Source organism: Pseudophryne corroboree, chromosome 10, assembly GCF_028390025.1.
Source record: "Pseudophryne corroboree isolate aPseCor3 chromosome 10, aPseCor3.hap2, whole genome shotgun sequence".
NCBI lineage: Eukaryota > Metazoa > Chordata > Amphibia > Anura > Myobatrachidae > Pseudophryne > Pseudophryne corroboree.
The window spans coordinates 73,426,196-73,440,383 of NC_086453.1; the positions used below are offsets into that span (position 1 = coordinate 73,426,196).

Sequence of the window (14,188 nt, forward strand, 5' to 3'; positions counted from 1 at the left end):
GATTGTGAGAGATGCAGACGGGAGATGATGGCGTGACTGAGAAACAATGCAGGGATGAGATGATGGTGTGGTTGAGAGATGCAGGCAGGAGATGATGGTGTGGCTGAGAAACGATGCAGGGAAGAGATGATGCTATGGCTGAGAGATACAGGGAGCAGGAGGTGACACAAGTCTGCTTGAATCTCTGTTGCATGATGATGACATTGGTCATATATCTACACAAACAGGCATCTTCCGTTTCATGTGATATCCTACATGAATAGTGAATACCAACTGAAGACGCCGTCTTCCCAGGGAGGACATTTCTTCAGAGGTTCCCCGTTGTGAGAAGCCACCATATAGGTAAGGTGCATATGGAATGAAAAGGAATGTCAATAGGCGGTGCTAGATACGCCCGACAGGCGTTGTGAGACACGCCCAATAGGTGATGCTAGACACGTCCCTCCGACAGTGCATCCCCTAATAAAATGTGCTGCGCACGCCTATGCTTCTGAGAGTAGGATTTGCCTGAGCAGCACCAGCCGGTACCACGTAGTATCCGATGATACGGGAGGCCTTCTAGCAGGAGTAAATAGGGGGCAGCTGGGGCAGATTTTGACACAGAAAAGTAATGGAAAAAAAAAAGGAAAAATGAAATAACAGTCACAAATGTACGACCAACAGTAGGTCAGTCCCACTTTGAATAAGGGTCTCAGTGTGCCCTTCACAGCTGCAAACTAGATTAAAGGTAAGCAGCCTATGCAAAGTTCCCAGGTGGATACAGTTATTGTAGTCACCAGCAGTCTCTGTTTCCTGCACACACAGCAATTAGACAGGAAGTAGGGAGTACAGATGAGGTAAATTGAAACATATGATGATGGTAAGGAAGGAGGGGGGTAAGGGTGACACAAGAGGTGGGGAGGTTCAGAGATTCGGGGTGTGCAAAAAGTGAAAATGGGGAAATTAGTAAAAGAAGCAGTTGGGGTAGACAGACCAAGTTACCTGGGGAGGGAATGTATAGCACAGCGTCCACTCAGGCAATATGCAGCCGGAGACGGAGTGCCAGCCGTGCCAATCCAATCCGGTATGTGCGTCGTGCAGTAGCAGTGACAGGCTCCAGCACCCTCCTCCAAGACCGCAGCTCACCCGGGCGGCAGCATTCAGCGCGCTGAAGTGTCTCGCAACAGCCGCCACATGTAGAGCAATGGGGGGGTGTCCCAGCTCCCAGCACCGCCACGCAAGAGTGGCAGAGGGAGCTGATGGGTCGTAGGTCAGAGTCTGTCAGGGAAGATCCGGGCCACCGATCAGCAGGGAGAGTACCCGCCGGGCTCCCCCGGTGTACAAGAGGCAGGACGATCGCGCCTCGGTAGGTCTCCACACGTCCCGCAGCAGGAGCCGATAAAGGAGCTCAGCAGAGCATCAGAGATCCCGCATCGCAGCGCAGCCGCAGGGTATGGGGTCGCCCTCCAGGGATACACTTTGGCCTCGGGAGCGATCCGGCAGCCCCGTGCAGCAGACACCAGCGGATCCGCTCGGGGGCACAACACCTCAGGTCGGGCACTCCAAGGTTAGTTGGGAAGCAGGATCGGGAACTGAGGGGGAAGATTCTGTCAGCTCTCGGGTAGGCAGGGAGATCCGTAGCCACACGGAACAGCACGACACGCACTCCAGCAGCCAAGCCGATTTTCGAGCCAAAGTAAGGCAACCAGAGGGTTTACCACTATCCGTGGCCAGATTTCCATGGAGGAATAGCATCCCGACCTGGAAAAGACATCACAGACATCACCCCCACTTAAGCTTTTCAAAGATGTAATTAAATGTTATAGAAAATCATGGTGGGGGGGGGTAGATGGAGGCAGATGATTAAAGCCTCTGCCGGAAGAGCTGTTAAAAAGCGGCCATGCAAGATGCCCCGCCCAGTCGACATGGGTGTTTTTAACGTAGTGTATTCCAATTTGGAATCTATTTTTTTCCGGGTGACATAACTAATGTGACCCCTCATCACTGCCTTTGAGGCATTCCAAAAGATTTCAGGTTTGTCCCAATATTCTATGTTGTCATTAACGTAATTGGTCCAATGAGTTATTAGGTATAGTTTAAAGTCCTCCGAGTCTGCCAGGTATTGTGGGAATCCCCAAATGCGATCTGTCGAATGCATATGGGGATGGGTCAGCGCTAACGTGACGGGGGCATGATCAGAGATCAATATATCGAGTATATCCACCCCAGCAATTCGGGGCATTAGGTCATTGGCAATGAAGAACCTGTCAATACGAGACAAAGTTCCATGTGCCAATGATAAATGGGTGTGCGTCCTGTCAGTTGGGTGCAGCAATCTCCATGGGTCAGGTGTCTGCTCTGAGAGTCAGTGGTTCTCGACATAGTCGGTGATCTGTCAACTGTAGGATCGTCCACCATGTTATAATCCCCACCCACTATTAGGGAGTAGTTAGTTCTGCTAAGGAGAATGTGGGCAAAGTCCCGAATAAATGTATGTGTATTAACATTCGGGGCGTATAAGTTGACAAGGGTATATTTGGTATGAAAAAGCTCTTTGTCCATAATGATATATCTGCCTTCGGGATCAATGATTTCTGTCAAGACAGTAACAGGGAGTTTTTTTTGAAAAAGTATGGCTACCCCTCTGGCTTTTGTGCGAAAAGGGGCAGCGACACAAGAACCAAGCCATGGTGGTTTCAATTAGTGATGAGCGGGTTCGGTTCCTCGGAAACCGAACCGCCCCGAACTTCACCCTTTTTACACGGGTCCGAGCCATATTCGGATTCTCCCGTATGGCTCGGTTAACCGGAGCGTGCCCGAACGTCATCATCCCGCTGTCGGATTCTCGCGAGATTCGGATTCTATATAAGCAGCCGCGCGTCGCCGCCATTTTCACTCGTGCATTGGAAATGTTAGGGAGAGGACGTAGCTGGCGTCCTCTCCGTTTATGTTGAAGCATTGCAAATATTTTGGGCTTGCTTATTACTTAATTGTGGGGACTGGGGAGCAGCTGTATATAGGAGGATTACAGTGCAGAGTTTTGCTGACAGTGACCACCAGTATACGTTGTCTGCCTGAAAAACACTCCATATCTGTGCTCAGTGTGCTACATATATCTGTGCTCACACTGCTTAATTGTGGGGACTGGGGAGCAGTTGTATTATATAGAAGGAGTACAGTGCAGAGTTTTGCTGACAGTGACCACCAGTATACGCTGTCTGCCTGAAAAACACTCCAAATCTGTGCTCAGTGTGCTGCATATATCTGTGCTCACACTGCTTTATTGTGGGAACTGGGGAGCAGCTGTATTATATAGGAGGAGTACAGTGCAGAGTTTTGCTGACAGTGACCACCAGTATATAATAGCAGTACGGTACGGAAGGCCACTGCTGTACCTACCTCTGTGTCAGTCAAGTATACTATCCATCTACATTCTATACCTGTGGTGCATTTTAGTTTTACAGTTTGCTGACACAGTGACCACCAGTATACAGCAGTACGGTACGGAAGGCCACTGCTGTACCTACCTCTGTGTCGTCAAGTATACTATCCATCTACATTCTATACCTGTGGTGCATTTCAGTTGTGCAGTTTGCTGACAGTGAACACCAGTATATATAGCAGTACGGTACGCAAGGCCACTGCTGTACCTACCTCTGTGTCGTCAAGTATACTATCCATCTATATTCTAAACCTGTGGTGCATTTTAGTTTTGCAGTTTTGCTGACACAGTGACCACCAGTATATATAGCAGTACGGTACAGAAGGCCACTGCTGTACCTACCTCTGTGTCGTCAAGTATACTATCCATCTACATTCTATACCTGTGGTGCATTTCAGTTGTGCGCAGTATTTATAGTAGTAGGCCATTGCTATTGATACTGGCATATAATTCCACATTTTAGTTGTGCAGTTTTGCTGACAGTGACCACCAGTATATATAGCAGTACGGTACGGAAAGTCACTGCTGTACCTACCTCTGTGTCGTCAAGTATACTATCTATCTACATTCTATACCTGTGGTGCGTTTCAGTTTTGCAGTTTGCTGACACAGTGACCACCAGTATATATAGCAGTACGGTACGGAAGGCCACTGCTGTACCTACCTCTGTGTCATCAAGTATACTATCTTTCTACATTCTATACCTGTGGTGCATTTTAGTTTTGCAGTTTGCTGACACAGTGACCATCAGTATATATAGCAGTACGGTACAGAAGGCCACTGCTGTACCTACCTCTGTGTCGTCAAGTATACTATCCATCTACATTCTATACCTGTGGTGCATTTCAGTTGTGCGCAGTATTTATAGTAGTAGGCCATTGCTATTGATACTGGCATATAATTCCACACATTAAAAAATGGAGAAAAAGAATGTGGAGGGTAAAATAGGGAAAGATCAAGATCCACTTCCACCTCTTGCTGAAGCTGCTGCCACTAGCCATGGCCGAGACGATGAAATGCCATCAACGTCGTCTGCCAAGGCCGATGCCCAATGTCATAGTAGAGAGAATGTAAAATCCAAAAAACAAAAGTTCAGTAAAATGACCCAAAAATCTAAATTGAAAGCGTCTGATGAGAAGCGTAAACTTGCCAATATGCCATTTACGACACGGAGTGGCAAGGAACTGCTGAGGCCCTGGCCTATGTTCATGGCTAGTGGTTCAGATTCACATGAGGATAAAAGCACTCATCCTCTCGCTAGAAAAATGAAAAGACTTAAGCTGGCAAAAGCACAGCAAAGAACTGTGCGTTCTTCTAAATCACAAATCCCCAAGGAGAGTCCAATTGTGTCGGTTGCGATGCCTGACCTTCCCAACACTGGTCGGGAAGAGCTTGCGCCTTCCACCATTTGCACGCCCCCTGCAAGTGCTGGAAGGAGCACCCGCAGTCCAGTTCCTGATAGTCAAATTGAAGATGTCAGTGTTGAAGTACACCAAGATGAGGATATGGGTGTTGCTGACGCTGGGGAGGAAATTGACAAGGAGGATTCTGATGGTGAGGTGGTTTGTTTAAGTCAGGCACCCGGGGAGACACCTGTTGTCCGTGGGAGGAATATGGCCATCGACATGCCTGGTGAAAATACCAAAAAAATCAGCTCTTCGGTGTGGAATTATTTCAACACAAATGCGGACAAAAGGTGTCAAGCCGTGTGTTGCCTTTGTCAAGCTGTAATAAGTAGGGGTAAGGACGTTAACCACCTCGGAACATCCTTCCTTATACGTCACCTGCAGCGCATTCATCATAAGTCAGTGACAAGTTCAAAAACTTTGGGTGACAGCGAAAGCAGTCCACTGACCACTAAATCCCTTCCTCTTGTAACCAAGCTCCTGCAAACCACACCACCAACTCCCTCAGTGTCAATTTCCTCCTTACACAGGATAGCCAATAGTCCTGCAGGCCATGTCACTGGCAAGTCTGATGAGTCCTCTCCTGCCTGGGATTCCTCCGATGCATCCTTGAGTGTAACGCCTACTGCTGCTGGCGCTGCTGTTGTTGCTGCTGGGAGTCGATCGTCATCCCAGAGGGGAAGTCGGAAGACCACTTGTACTACTTCCAGTAAGCAATTGACTGTCCAACAGTCCTTTGCGAGGAAGATGAAATATCACAGCAGTCATCCTGCTACAAAGCGGATAACTCAGGTCTTGTCAACCTGGGTGGTGAGAAATGTGGTTCCGGTCTCCATCTTTAATTCAGAGGCAACTAGAGACTTGATTGAGGTACTGTGTCCCCGGTACCAAATACCATCTAGGTTCCATTTCTCTAGGCAGGCGATACCGAAAATGTACACAGACGTCAGAAAAAGAGTCACCAGTGTCCTAAAAAATGCAGTTGTACCCAATGTCCACTTAACCACGGACATGTGGACAAGTGGAGCAGGGCAGACTCAGGACTATATGACTGTGACAGCCCACTGGGTAGATGTATTGCCTCCCGCAGCAAGAACAGCAGCGGCGGCACCAGTAGCAGCATCTCGCAAACGCCAACTCGTTCCTAGGCAGGCTACACTTTGTATCACCGCTTTCCATAAGAGGCACACAGCTGACAACCTCTTACGGAAACTGAGGAACATCATCACAGATTGGCTTACCCAAATTGGACTCTCCTGGGGATTTGTGACATCGGACAACGCCACCAATATTGTGCGTGCATTACATCTGGGCAAATTCCAGCACGTCCCATGTTTTGCACATACATTGAATTTGGTAGTGCAGAATTATTTAAAAAACGACAGGGGCGTGCAAGAGATGCTGTCGGTGGCCCGAAGAATTGCGGGCCACTTTCGGCATTCAGCCACTGCGTGCCGAAGACTGGAGCACCACCAAACATTCCTGAACCTGCCCTGCCATCATCTGAAGCAAGAGGTGGTAACGAGGTGGAATTCAACCCTCTATATGCTTCAGAGGATGGAGGAGCAGCAAAAGGCCAATCAAACCTATACATCTGCCCACGATATAGGCAAAGGAGGGGGAATGCACCTGACTCAAGCGCATTGGAAAATGATTTCAACGTTGTGCAAGGTTCTGCAACCCTTTGAACTTGCCACACGTGAAGTCAGTTCAGACACTGCCAGCCTGAGTCAGGTCATTCCCTTAATCAGGCTTTTGCAGAAGCAGCTGGAGAGATTGAAGGAGGAGCTAAAATTGAGCGATTCTGCTAGGTATGTGGGACTGGTGATTGGAGCCTTTATTCGCTTAACCAGTATTTACGGGTGGTCAATCTGTTGAAATCGGAGCACTGCATTTTGGCCACCGTGCTCGATCCTAGATTTAAAACCTGCATTGTATTTCTCTTTCCGGCAGACACAAGTCTACAGATGTTCAAAGACCTGCTGGTGAGAAAATTGTCAAGTAAAGCGGAACGTGACCCGTCAACAGCTCCTACTTCACATTCTCCCACAACTGGGGGTGCGAGGAAAAGGCTAAGAATTCCGAGCCCACCCGCTGGCGGTGATGCAGGGCAGTCTGGAGCGAGTGCTGACATCTGGTCCGGACTGAAGGACCTGCCAAAGATTACTGACATGTCGTCTACTGTCACTACATATGATTCTGTCACCATTGAAAGAATGGTGGAGGATTATATGAGTGACTGCATCCAAGTAGGCATGTAAGACAGTCCGTACGTATACTGGCAGGAAAAAGAGGCAATTTGGAGGCCCTTGCACAAACTGGCTTTATTCTACCTAAGTTGCCCTCCCTCCAGTGTGTACTCCGAAAGAGTGTTTAGTGCAGCCGCTCACCTTATCAGCAATCGACGTACAAAGTTACTTCCAGAAAATGTGGAGAAGATGATGTTCATCAAAAATAAATTATAATCAATTCCTCCGTGGAGACATTCACCAGCAATTGCCTCCAGAAAGTACACAGGGATCTGAGATGGTGGATTCCAGTGGGGATGAATTAATAATCTGTGAGGAGGGGGATGTACACAGTGAAAGGGGTGAGGAATCGGAGGATGATGATGAGGTGGACATCTTGCCTCTGTAAAGCCAGTTTGTGCAAGGAGAGATTGATTGATTGATTCTTTTTTGATGGGGGCCCAAACCAACCAGTCATTTCAGTCACAGTCGTGTGGCAGACCCTGTCGCTGAAATGATGGGTTCGTTAAAGTGTGTATGTCCTGTTTATACAACATAAGGGTGGGTGGGAGGGCCCAAGGACAATTCCATCTTGCACCTCTTTTTTCTTTCATTTTTCTTTGCATCATGTGCTGTTTGGGGACAATTTTTTTGAAGTGCTATCCTGTCTGACACTGTAGTGCCACTCCTAGATGGGCAAGGTGTTTGTGTCGGCCACTTGTGTCGCTTAGCTTAGTCACATAGCGACCTTGGTGCGCCTCTTTTTTTCTTTGCATCATATGCTGTTTGGGGACGATTTTTTTGAAGTGCCATCCTGCCTGACACTGCAGTGCCACTCCTAGATGGGCAAGGTATTTGTGTCGGCCACTTGTGTCGCTTAGCTTAGTCACACAGCGACCTTGGTGCGCCTCTTTTTTTCTTTGCATCATGTGCTGTTTGGGGACAATTTTTTTGAAGTGCCATCCTGCCTGACACTGCAGTGCCACTCCTAGATGGGCCAGGTGTTTGTGTCGGCCACTTGTGTCGCTTAGCTTAGTCACACAGCGACCTTGGTGCGCCTCTTTTTTTCTTTGCATAATGTGCTATTTGGGGACAATTTTTTTGAAGTGCCATCCTGCCTGACACTGCAGTGCCACTCCTAGATGGGCCAGGTGTTTGTGTCGGCCACTTGTGTCGCTTAGCATAGTCACACAGCGACCTTGGTGCGCCTCTTTTTTTCTTTGCATCATGTGCTGTTTGGGGACTATTTTTTGAGAGTGCCATGCTGTCTGACACTGCAGTGCCACTCCTAGATCGGCAAGGTGTTTGTGTCGGCCACTTGTGTCGCTTAGCTTAGTCACACAGCGACCTTGGTGCGCCTCTTTTTTTCTTTGCATCATGTGCTGTTTGGGGACAATTTTTTTGAAGTGCCATCCTGCCTGACACTGCAGTGCCACTCCTAGATGGGCCAGGTGTTTGTGTCGGCCACTTGTGTCGTTTAGCTTAGCCATCCAGCGACCTCGGTGCAAATTGTAGGACTAAATATAATATTGTGAGGTGTGAGGTGTTCAGGATAGACTGGAAATGAGTGGAAATTATGGTAATTGAGATTAATAATACCAGACCCTCCAACATGACCTGCCCCACTAGGTACAAAATGCTCTGTTTCTGGACTTCCCTCTTAATTTATGATTTCCATCACCTGTGTTGAACTAGTTGAATGATAAGAAAGCTGTTTCTTCACAGGTGATGGCAATAATAAATTAAGAGGGAAGTCCAGAAACAGAGCATTTTGTACCTAGTGGGGCGGGTCATGTTGGAGGGTATGTAAAATACTATGGGATCAAAATGACCCCCAAATTCTATGATTGAAGCTGTTGTTGAGGGTTTTTTGAAAAAAACACCCGAATCCAAAACACATCCGAATCCAACAAAAAAATTTCGGTGAGGTTTTGCCAAAACGCGTCCGAATCCAAAACACGGCCGCGGAACCAAATCCAAAACCAAAACACAAAACCCGAAAAATGTCCGGTGCACATCACTATGTATTATATCTCCCTATAGTAGAGGTATTGTGCATCCTGAAGCCCCTGGGTATTTGTGTATTGCGAAAATAATCCGAGAGGCTCATCCCATGATATAAAAAGTCTGTCTCACGTTTTTTCAATTTAAAAAGTTCTTTGAATATATCATCACTGGAGCTGTTAGCTGTCGTGTCAAAAGCAGATTCAGCATATAAGATGTTAGACTAGGGGTGGGCAAAATACGGCCCGCGGGCCAGATGCGGCCCGCAAACCGATCCTGCCCGGCCCACTGCCTCTCACCAGCAAGTAATGACAAGCAGCCTGACCGGCTGAGCTGCTTGTCATTGCTCTGCACTGCAGTACCTCCTAGCTGCCGGCGGCGCCTCTCTCCCCTGCTGCATTGTAGCAGCCTCCTCCTACCGTCCACAGTGACAACGGCTGTGTTCAGCCTAAAAGGGGACGGAGCTATGTGCCGATGAGGGGGCGGGGCTACACGGGACCTCAGGGGGCGGGGCTACACGGGACAAGAGGCAGACTGCTACAGATCCATCCTTCCTGCCACTGCCAGCCAGATCAGTAAGTAAATGAGAAAAAAGTGAAAGAAAGTGTGTGTGTGTGTGTGTGTGTGTGTGTGTGTGTGTGTGTGTGTGTGTGTGTGTGTGTGTGTAAGAGAGTGTGTGTGTGTGTGTGTGATAGTGTGTGTATATTTGTGTGTGCGGGCAGTGGCGTCAGACTCTTTTTAGGTTGCGGGGAGAGAACTTTAGCTCTTGCTATACCATCCCCTCCTGTGTTCTGTCACCATGTCACCCCCGTGTTCTGTCACGTGTCACCCCCTTATGTTCTGTCACCGTGTCACCCCCGTGTTCTGTCACCGTGTCACCCCCGTGTTCTGTCACTGTGTCACACCCCCCGTGTTCTGTCACTGTCACCCCCCCCGTGTTCTGTCACTGTCACACCCCCCGTGTTCTGTCACTGTCACCCCCCCCCGTGTTCTGTCACTGTGTCACACACCTTGTGTTCTGTAACTGTCACCCCCCCCCCCGTGTTCTGTCACTGTGTCACACACCTTGTGTTCTGTAACTGTCACCCCCCGCCGTGTTCTGTCACTGTGTCACACACCTTGTGTTCTGTAACTGTCACCCCCCGCCGTGTTCTGTCACTGTCACCCCCCGCCGTGTTCTGTCACTGTGTCACACACCTTGTGTTCTGTAACTGTCACCCCCCGCCGTGTTCTGTCACTGTGTCACACACCTTGTGTTCTGTAACTGTCACCCCCCGCCGTGTTCTGTCACTGTGTCACACACCTTGTGTTCTGTAACTGTCACCCCCCGCCGTGTTCTGTCACTGTGTCACACACCTTGTGTTCTGTAACTGTCACCCCCCGCCGTGTTCTGTCACTGTCAACCCCACCAGGTTCTGTCACCGTGTCGCCCAGAGGCATCACCCGGTGCGCACTCTGTACTATTACACCCCCCCACACACACACAATTTTGAAGGGGCGTGGCCTGGCGGGTCTTTTCTCTTTCGCTCCGGGGGCATGTCCAGCTTCCCCAAAGATGCTGGCTGACCCCGGAGACTGGACTGTGTGTGTGCCGGCTCTTACCTGTGACAGGAGCCGAGTGCTGCAGGATATTATCTCACTGCAGCACTCGGCTCCTGTCACAGCAGAAGAGCTTGCACTTTGGTGTCACCCCGTCCGAGGGGGACACCCGATTGCCGGTCGCACCCGCCTTTTGACACCACTGGTGTCACACCTCCATGTTCTGTCACTGTGTCACCCCCACCGTGTTCTGTCACTGTGTCACACCCCCCGTGTTCTGTCACTGTGTCACCTCCACCATGTTCTGTCACTGTGTCACACCCCCCGTGCTCTATCACTGTGTCACCTCCACCATGTTCTGTCACTGTGTCACACCCCCCGTGCTCTATCACTGTGTCACACCTTTCCCCAGGGGCTATAAGACACTGGATAATTTGCTTGCTGCGCAATAATTATCCTAAATAAAATGTTAATGTATGAAAGGGGGCTCTACCTGCTGTAATGTGTAAAAGGGGCTCTACCTGCCGTAATGTGTGTAAAAGGGGGCTCTACCTGGTGTAATGTGTGTAAGTGGCACTGTGTGGCGCAATTTGAATAATGGAGACTATTGTGCCGCCTTATATGAATCTGTATTATTTTTTGCCCACACCTCTTCCACATGAAGCCATGTCCCTATATTTTTGTCAAGTGGGGGGAGATGCTATTTTGTTTGTTGCCCACGGATACTGACAGGAAATGTGAAATGGCCCCTCAGCTGAAATAATTGCCCACCCCTGTGTTAGACGCAGGGCCGGCCCTAGCCAATATGATGCCCTAGGCAAGATTTTGGCTGATGCTCCCTAGCACCACCGCTGGTTCCGCCTTTGACCTTGCACCTCTTTCCCAGCACCATCACCCCTCACCCATAACAGTCCTTATTTTAGTGTTTGTACCCCCTATATTTTAAATAGAAACAGTTCACACATTTGGCGCACAGTCAAAAAAGGGGTGTGTTTTTGCTGACAAGGGACATGGCCACACAATAGTACCCCCAATTCAAATTATGCCACACAGTACTGCAACTTTATTCACATTTGATCATGCGATAGTGTCCATAATTCGCATTACATCCCACAGTAGTATCACTTTACCTTATAAACGTTACTCCTCACAGTAGAGCTCCTTATTCACATTACATCACACTGAATTGCTCCTTATTCACATTACACCACACCCTATTGCTCTTTATTCACATTAGACGACACAGTAGTGCTCTTTCTATACACAATGCCACATAGTAGAGCACCTTATATACATAATGCCACACATTAGTAATGCATTTATACACATAATTCCACACAGTAATGCCCCTTACACATGAGATGCATTATTGATATCCTTATAAACATAATGCGCCTTACACATTATGACAACCTTTATTAATGCCCTTTTACACATAATGTCCCTTACACATATGCCGCACATTATTAATGCCCTTATACATGTGACACACACAGTGCCCCCTACACATTTGCTGCACATTATTAGTGCACCTATACACATAATGACACACATACAGTAGTACCCTGTTACATAATGTCCCTTACACATATGCCGCACATTATTAATGCCCTTAAACATATGACACACACAGTGCCCCCTACACATTTGCTGCACATTATTAATGCACTTATACACATAATGACACACATAGTGCCCCCTACACATTTGCTGCACATTATTAGTGCCCCCATACACATAATGACACACATACAGTAGTACCCTGTTACACATATGCCACACATTATTAATGACTTTATACACATAATGACACACTCAGTGCCCCTTACACATATGTTGCACATTATTAATGCATTTTTACATGACACACATAATGCTCCTTACACATATTCCGAACACTACTGTACAACCAACCCACTCACATGCACACAGCACTCACACTGCCACTAACACTGTGACCTCTGCCTCTGCTTGAATACAGATGTGTCCTCATAAATCTTGCCTCAATGCTAACGTCAGGCACCTTTTTTTTTTATTTATTAAAATGCATCTTATTTGCATTGCTATGTGGCTAGGATGCACAAGCAGCTTCTGCTGATTAAAATGATATGCATCATGCATATATACTGTGTGAGAATGTGGCTGCATCTTCATATGAAATGCTACACACAGAATATAGTCATGCTGCATGTCATTTTAATCAACAGAAGCTGCTGATGCCCCTAGGCATATCAAATGCCCTAGGCAATTGCCTAGTTTGCCTATGCCTATGGCTGGCTCTGGTTAGACGCTTCTATGTCAGAAAAACTGAAACAATCCTGTGTGTCACATTGCAGCATTTGTCCTAGCATTTCAGGTGATTCCTCATTGGCCCCTGCCATCGTACTGAAATGTATACACACCACAGTCCTCTGTGTGTGTGAAGTCAGCCAATTCTGAAGTGTAAATGTAAACACACTTAGGAAGAGTTATACCAGCAACTAAGGTGCAAAGTCCTGTTTCCACAAAAGTGCAATGTGCCTATATCATAAAGTGCTTGCAAATGGTGCAAATTGTGCAAAAAAATGGATAAACAAGTGCTGATAAATACGTGATATAAAATCATCTGGAGGGTTCTGAAGTAAATCGTTTCCTTGGTGCCTTGCTGGGTCCCGGTGTCACTGCAACGGACGCTCCGGTTCCAATATACCAAATTCCAAAAGCCGTCACTCCATGGAAAACTTTATGATAACCTGCCAGGGTGCTCTCAAGAGGCCTGCCAACCCCCTCAATACTCTCCAAGAAATAGAGTCACTCCCAGACTTCAAGCTTAGTGAAAAATCGTGGTGATTTATTCAAAGTTTCGGGGTACTGCCCCCCGTCATCAGGACACACACATAACACACAGTGCATAACAAACAGTGCTTAAATACATTAACTTACAGGTCCCCAGGTCACGTTTGCCGCTTCTCATCGTGTGTCCCCGGCATTCGTCCACCTACTTCCGGTCCCGACACTGACGTCACGCCGGAAGTGACGTCCGCCGTCTCACAGCGACGGAGCTGCTTTGGTTTCCATAGCGATGCAGCAACAAGCGCCCCATCACTATGTAACCTGAAGAATGCAGATTGAATAGATTAACACACACAGATAATAGACATAATGCAATACACTCTTATTATATAATCAACAGTGGGCATAAATCGTAATAAAACAAACTAATGTATTTCAGTGTATAAACAATACAAGGCTACTTATCGCCATCTTGTGGCTAAAAACCATATTATTAAGTGGATTTCATGAAACACAAAAATTAAAACAAATAATACAGTTTGATTGCAAAAATATAAAGTGCTAAGTGCTAAAAGGACAACCAATTGTGATGATCTCCTTCTACGTGCAACTAAACTTAAAATGCATCGCTGGTATATACTTAAATTAATACTATTCCTAACCAATGTTAAACAAATCTAAATTATATCTACTCTCTCATAGACTTTTGCCACCAGAGGTTCTCCAATATCTTAACGCATTAAGGTATAAATTTATAAATGTAATCATATGTCTCACATAGGCAAACTAGAGACTATAAGAAAACTATTGGCTTAATC

General features: G+C 47.3%; 1 protein-coding gene across 1 annotated transcript in view; it reads right to left on the reverse strand.

The window, feature by feature from the left end:
- Positions 1-13,687, reverse strand: part of LOC134966042 (interferon-inducible GTPase 5-like) — a 267,384-nt gene extending 253,697 nt beyond the window's left edge. Inside the window, exon 1 of the mRNA XM_063942505.1 lies at positions 13,521-13,687. The gene's annotated coding sequence lies outside the window, so the exon portion shown is untranslated. The remainder of the gene's footprint in view (positions 1-13,520) is intronic.
- Between the last annotated feature and the right edge of the window lie 501 nt (positions 13,688-14,188).